Here is a 6,529-nt window from a genome sequence, read left to right on the forward strand (position 1 = left end):
TGGTAGCCTCGAGCTGCTCGGCGCTGTATGATTGTGTCGCGAAGATCGATGGGGCGGCGACGAGGTGGTGAGCGAGGTCGTTCCACTCGGCGCTCCCTATGGTGATCGGGAGGTGAGTGAACGGACCGCTCGTCGTGACCCCTGCTCCTGCGATTGGATCCTGCGCCGGTAATGCTGAGGCTTGGATGACGGTAGTCATGAGATCGGAAGTGGGGGACTCGGCTGCCAGTCGGCGTGTGGACGCTTTCGGAGTTAACTGGGACCGAAGCCGCAATCATGGTCTTCGTCTGGTTCAAGATGTTGACGACGTGGTCGGATTGATTGAGCTCGTTTTGGTTGAGGAGGGTGTCGAGAAGGGTGATCGCGGCAACCGCATTCTGTTGAGGGGTGCGGAAAACCGGTGTCCCTTCGACATCTTGTTGGCCGATGAGATCACGCGCTCGGCGCCCTGCTTCCAAAGCTCGCTGACGTCGGTCCTCAGCCTCCTTCGCGGTCCGCTCACGGTCCTGCTGCTCACGCCGTAGCCGTTCTTGTTCTTGTGCTTGATGCTCCTCCTCCAGTCGGCGACGTTCTTCGGTCTCCCGGGCTTGGCGTTGCTCCTCCGTCTCATTATTGGCCATGAAAACGCCAAAGTAGAGAGGGGTGTAGTTGTCATCTAGGCTTCCGTCGAAGTCGTCGAAGTCGTCGAAGTCGTTGTAGCGAGAACTAAATTCGTCGTACTCCACGATGTCAGTAGGACGTGAGTCGACGGTGGGAGAGCTGTTGTAGTCATCCAGCTGATCCGTCGAAACCGTGCTGAGTGGTTGGAGGATGACGCCGACTTCCCTGAAGCTAGGCAAAATCGGTGTTGAAGCCGACTTCCGCCTAGGCCTACGGGATGAAGACGCTGTCGTGGTGGAGACGGCCGCTAAATCGTCGGGGAGCTTCATCAGGACTGGTGGGTAAGCCCCATCATCTTGATCTGGTGTCGTTGAAGAAAATGCGATCTCGGCCGAGTGGTTTGAAGCCGACTCGATTGAGATGGTCTTGAAGTAACTTTCAGCCGTGTTTGGGAGTCCAAACGGAACTGAAAGCCGGTTCTCTCCCGACTGGTCTGATTCCGAGTCGAGGAGGGAGATCTTGCCGAAGTTGTTGGTGACGAAGTCGAGGCTGCCGAACCGAAACGCCTGCCCGGGTGGGAAGACGAGGTCGTCGATGCCGGAGATGGGACCCATTGCACTGATCGGCGAAAAGCTTGACGCTTCCCCTACCTGGCGCGCCAACTGTCGAAACTAGATTTCGGCAATAATAAAAGGGGGTGGCTATCAAGCTGGAAAAGTGTATGGGTTTGGAGACAAAGGATTTATACAGGTTCAGGCCTTCTTATAAAAGAAGTAATACCCTACTCCTGTCCGGGGATGAATCCGCCGAGTGTATTATTGATTGTATGATTTGGAGAAAATCAACATCCGCCGCTAGAGGCACCCGGACCCCCCTTATATATGGGAAGGAGTCCGTGTTACAAAAGATAATCTATATCCCTAACGGAATATGCAGATACAGATAAAATACAGTCGTAACCGACTAAGTCTCAAGGTGTTTCCTTGATATACAAGTTAAGAAACAAACCCGAGATACAAATAAGATATTCTATGTATATTTGGTATCCTATATTCAGCCCAAATATCATCGCCGTGTAGATATGGGATATCCATGATCTCCACAGGTGGTGTCGCGCACACACCTCAGCAGCAAGCAAACAAGGAGGAACAAGCTGATGGCATCTATCGTGGATGCCTCTCCAAGCTCATCTTCGTCCATGTCTCGCCAACCTGAGGAGTAACCACTGACCAAAACGGTGTTCTACGCTGCGCACGCCGTCAACATACGGGATCATGCGCCGTCAAGATGAAGAGAGCACTGGCCGGGAGATCATCGGAGTAGTCGCGGACGCCGTCGAGCCACCCGTGTCCACAGCTAGGCTGCTGCCTCGCCGGAGATGCTATTTCGGGCACTATTCATCACAAAGGTGTCAGGTGGAGTGCAGCCAGCCAGCTCCCACTGAGATCGTCATCACGCCATCCCCCGGAGATCGCGAGAGCTGCCATGGACGTCGCCGGCGCTGCCGGCCGAGTGGTCCTCATCCTCACCAACTGATCACCATCTGCCGAAGATGGCCGTCCCCATGTCGCGTTGATGGAGCGTTGGGAATAGTCGGAGCAGCCACGGGCGCGCGTCGCCAAGCCATCCCTGATCCAGGAGATTGTCAGAGCAGCCGCGGACGCCGCCAAGTCAGGCTGATCCAGAAGTTCTTGTTGAGAACGACACAGACGCCGCTGAACCGCCCGTGTCCGCGAAGCCGTCGTCAACCGGGAGGCCATCTCGTCCACCTTATCGGCAACGCCCAGACGCTCGCCGTCCCTGTCAAGCTGCTGGTGACAATGTCCGCCGAGTGTCCGTCAAAGGCTGCCATTGTGCCGACACCTTCGCACCGAAGCCAGGCTCTAAGGATGCCGCCACTGTGATCGCTACTGTGTGAGGGCGTCTCACCGAGACTCCACCGGCCGGCGACGCCTTCACGCTCGTCACGGTCTCTTCAGTCACCATCGACATCTACTCAATCATCTTCGACGGTGCTGCCACCTTCCTCACACTCATCGCCAAGCCACTCAAGAAGATCGCCAGTCGGAGCGCCGCTACCCGTTGCCCGTACGCCGTCGTAAAGCCCAGCCATGATTCTTTCTCTTCATCAAGCCGAGGTCGTCGTGCCATTCGTCCGCGACGCTCACGTAACCATCACGCGGGAGCGCCCATAAACCATCGTCAAAGCCGGGGTCGTCGTGCCGTCCATCTGTGGCGTCTCCTTTTCTCTATACCAACATGATGAGATGACATCTATCTATGATGCTTCCACTTCGTCACGCCAAGATGAGATGCTGTCCGTCCGTGATTCTCTCCCTCTTAATCAAGATTGATGCCGTCCATCCGTGATTCTCTCCCTCTTCGTGGAGATCAATGTCGTCGCTCGTCTACATCAATATAAAGCAAGAATGGTGCCGTCTGTAATGCCAAGGAACCGTTCGTGCTGAATCTACTCTAACAAATGCTCTTGCCATTCCGCCGACGAGGCATTTACTTCTTGCAAGGTCGTCGTTGTTATCGGCACCCTCATAGAGCCCCTTTTACGGGCTCGTCATCATATTAACCGGATCAATAGTAGATCCATTGTCCGAAGGAGGTGCCAAAGCCACGTTCGTCCGGCTGCTGTCTGCACTGACTTCTTCATCAACATCTTCATTACAAGTCCCTGTTGTATAAGGGGCATGACGGGTCATGAGGTGCCCAGCCATGTTTAATCCGGCAGCCGTCTACACCAACTGTCTTCGTCAACTCTTCGTTACTTTGATCTCACCTAGCCAGGAGGTGCCCAGCCAAGTATATTCGGCTGTCGTGTACACCAACTGACTTCACCAACTCCTCTTCCCTTTAACACCATTCCGACGCTGCTGCTGTGATGTCTCTACCGTCCAAGCTACACGAGTTCCATGCATGTCGAAGATCAACCTATCAACACCAGCACGTCGCTTAAGACTGATGAGGCGGAACGACGAGGGCGGGCGGAGTCTATATGAAGGCTACGCCACTAACACCAGCGCACGGACCGACGAGGCTGTGGATGCATTGCCGGCGCCCACATATATATCCACCATCTTCACCAACATTCATCATGCATGGAGAACGGGAAGCGAAGACGACGAGACGACCACAAGTAGCTTAATCGGAGGTGCTCTGTAGGCTTAGACATGTGGAGCTAATTAACCAGGAGCTTCTCAAGGCCCTAGGAATCAGAAGGCCACATCGTTAATGTCAAGATCTGTCCAACGACAGGCAATGGCGCGCGTATTTTATATTATACATGGAAACTGTATCTTGTTAATTCAATTAATAAAGATTGCGTGTTTCTGTGTCCCTTTTGTGTTTGTTTTACATTGTGTATTTTGATACACTGGCACGCCCGTACTTATTTTCTTTTTAAACATAGAGGGATACATTCGTATTTTTCTATCCTAAACACAGTGCCGCTCCAAGGTTTGTCCGGCTCCATCTATTCGTACCACAGCCACCTTAGCCTGAGTGCTCGAGCGAACCGGTCCAAGTCGAGCACACCGAGGCCACCCAGATGTTTCGGCCTGCAAATTCTGTCCCAATTCACTTTGCATTCACCCCCCTCCCCCTACCCGAGATGTCCTCTCCTCTTGCCCAGAGGAATTTCCGTCTCATCTTGTCAATTGAATGGAGCATGCTGTCCGGAACTTTAATGGCTATTAGGTGATAAATGGTTTGTGCCGTGAGGACGGATTTGGTCAGTGATTTTCTACCGGTGGTCGTCATCATCTTGCCTTGCCTGGGCGCCAGCCTGGTCTTATATTTATCCAGCAGCGGCTGAATGTGGACCTTTTTTTTTTTTTAGCTTGGAGACCGTTAGATGGAGGCCGACATACTTTATCCGAAAGCCGGTTACGTTAGCGGGGAAGACTTATAGTATCTCTTGGAGGTCTATGCCAGTGCAATGAAAGGACGCAATTTGACTTTTCGATATGTTTATCCGAAATCTGGTTACTTCTCCGAAGGAATGAAGAATTTGGGTAAGATGTCGCATATCATTGACTGTTGGTCGGACGAACATGGCAACATCATTCGCATAAAGGGATGTACGAAGGTGTGCTGTTCTCCCATTGAGTTGTGCGAGCATGCCGAAGTCGGTTGCCTTCAGTAGCACTGCCTTTAAGGGGTCGATGGCTAGGATGAAGAGGAGAGGGGAGAGCGGGTCCCCTGCCCGCATCCAAATTTTGAACCCTTGATTAGGATGATCATTTTGGAGCACGATTTTAGATTAAGATCTAATTGCTGATGGTGCTTTAAGTCCGAGGGATCTGCACCACCAATAGTTAACCATATGTGCCCCTGAAGACACGGAACCAACCAGCAAAGTCTCGATAGCTGCTCGCAGCATCAATCTGGAGGAATAGATCATGACCAATTCCTGACAGCCTGTTTCCAAAATCAGTCAGTTGACCTCTCGACCATTAGAAATTAAAATACAACTTAAGAATTGATGGTGTAAGGAATATGCATTATTTACCATGGACTCACGACAATTTGAGCTACGGCTGATCAGCTGCGGGGGAAAAAAACAAAGCAACCTTTTATTTATCTGTGCTGTTAGCAGTTTAGAAGCCAATCAGAAAAAGGACTACAATTTAAAAATTTCCAAAACTAACTCTAAAATTAAATATGAAAATTCAAATCTGGAATGTGGCTCATAAGGTAGCAGAAGGTCAGTGGCAAAAGTTTCAAATTTTTTTACTAAAGTCACCGTCCTGCAGCACATCATGACATCCCACCTCAAAATTTTTACACCCTATCACATCGGACGTTTGAACACCTGTATAAAAAATATTAAATAAAGGCTAAAAAAATAACTAATTGCACAGATTGCGACTAATTTGCGAGACGAATCTTTTAAGCCTAATTGCTCCATGATTTGACAAAATGGTGCTACATCATTCAATGATTGCAGTTTACTGGCGGATTCTGTAATTAGTTTTTTTATTAGTACCCAAACACCTCATACGACACCCTATATAATATCGGATGTGATACGCGAAAACTTTACACCCCTTGATCTAAGCACCCCTTAATACATGGTATTTGGTAAGTATTCCCACCAACTAAGCACGGCTGATCCTCTTTAAAAAAAAGAAAAGAAAAGAAGAGCACGCTGATCCTACAAGAGTGGAAATAAATGGGACGAGGTGAAGAATTGCATAGTTTCAAAAATATCTGTAAAGTTGTTTCGATATTAAAAGAGTAGTTGCAGCAAATCCTTTCTTTCTATATAGTCACCCAAAGCTTAACTATGGTTAAGCCACGTCACCACTTAATCCTCAGCCGTTCGATCTAATATGAATGGTTGCACACGCGTGAAGCCCAGCCCACGTCTCTTTCCGGAGTTTGTTGGTTTCTCCAGTTGTCGTAGGCTCTCCGGACCTCTCATTATATTTGAAAGATGAAGTGAATAATTCAAGTCATCAAACAAAAATAATGAAATATCCGACGCCTAGAGAGAAAAATATTGGAGACATTGTTAGGCCTTTAGCTTCTCAGTCAACTTCAGCCTGAGATGTGCCCGTCAAACCACTCAAAGGCAGCGACCAGATGTGCTACACATTCAGGAGACTTGACAGAATGGCTAAAGATCTACAACATCTCAAATATTCTTAACTCATACTCATGTGAATCTAGTTCCCAGGATGTGCGAACTAGATTCATACTTTCATCTTAAACATGGAATTACATAGCAAAATACATTTAAGACGAAAGTGATCTAAGATTTACAACTATTTATAGTTATAAGGTCCGACCGGCCAAATATAGATATATCAGAGAACAGCGGAAGCTTGACTACCCAAATACAAGCACACCGACTAGGGGTTTACCCAAGTAAGTTCAAGTCCTAGAAGAAGCAGTCGAAACCCGCATCACTCCT

This window comes from Oryza sativa, chromosome 9, assembly GCF_034140825.1.
Source record: "Oryza sativa Japonica Group chromosome 9, ASM3414082v1".
Lineage (NCBI taxonomy): Eukaryota > Viridiplantae > Streptophyta > Magnoliopsida > Poales > Poaceae > Oryza > Oryza sativa.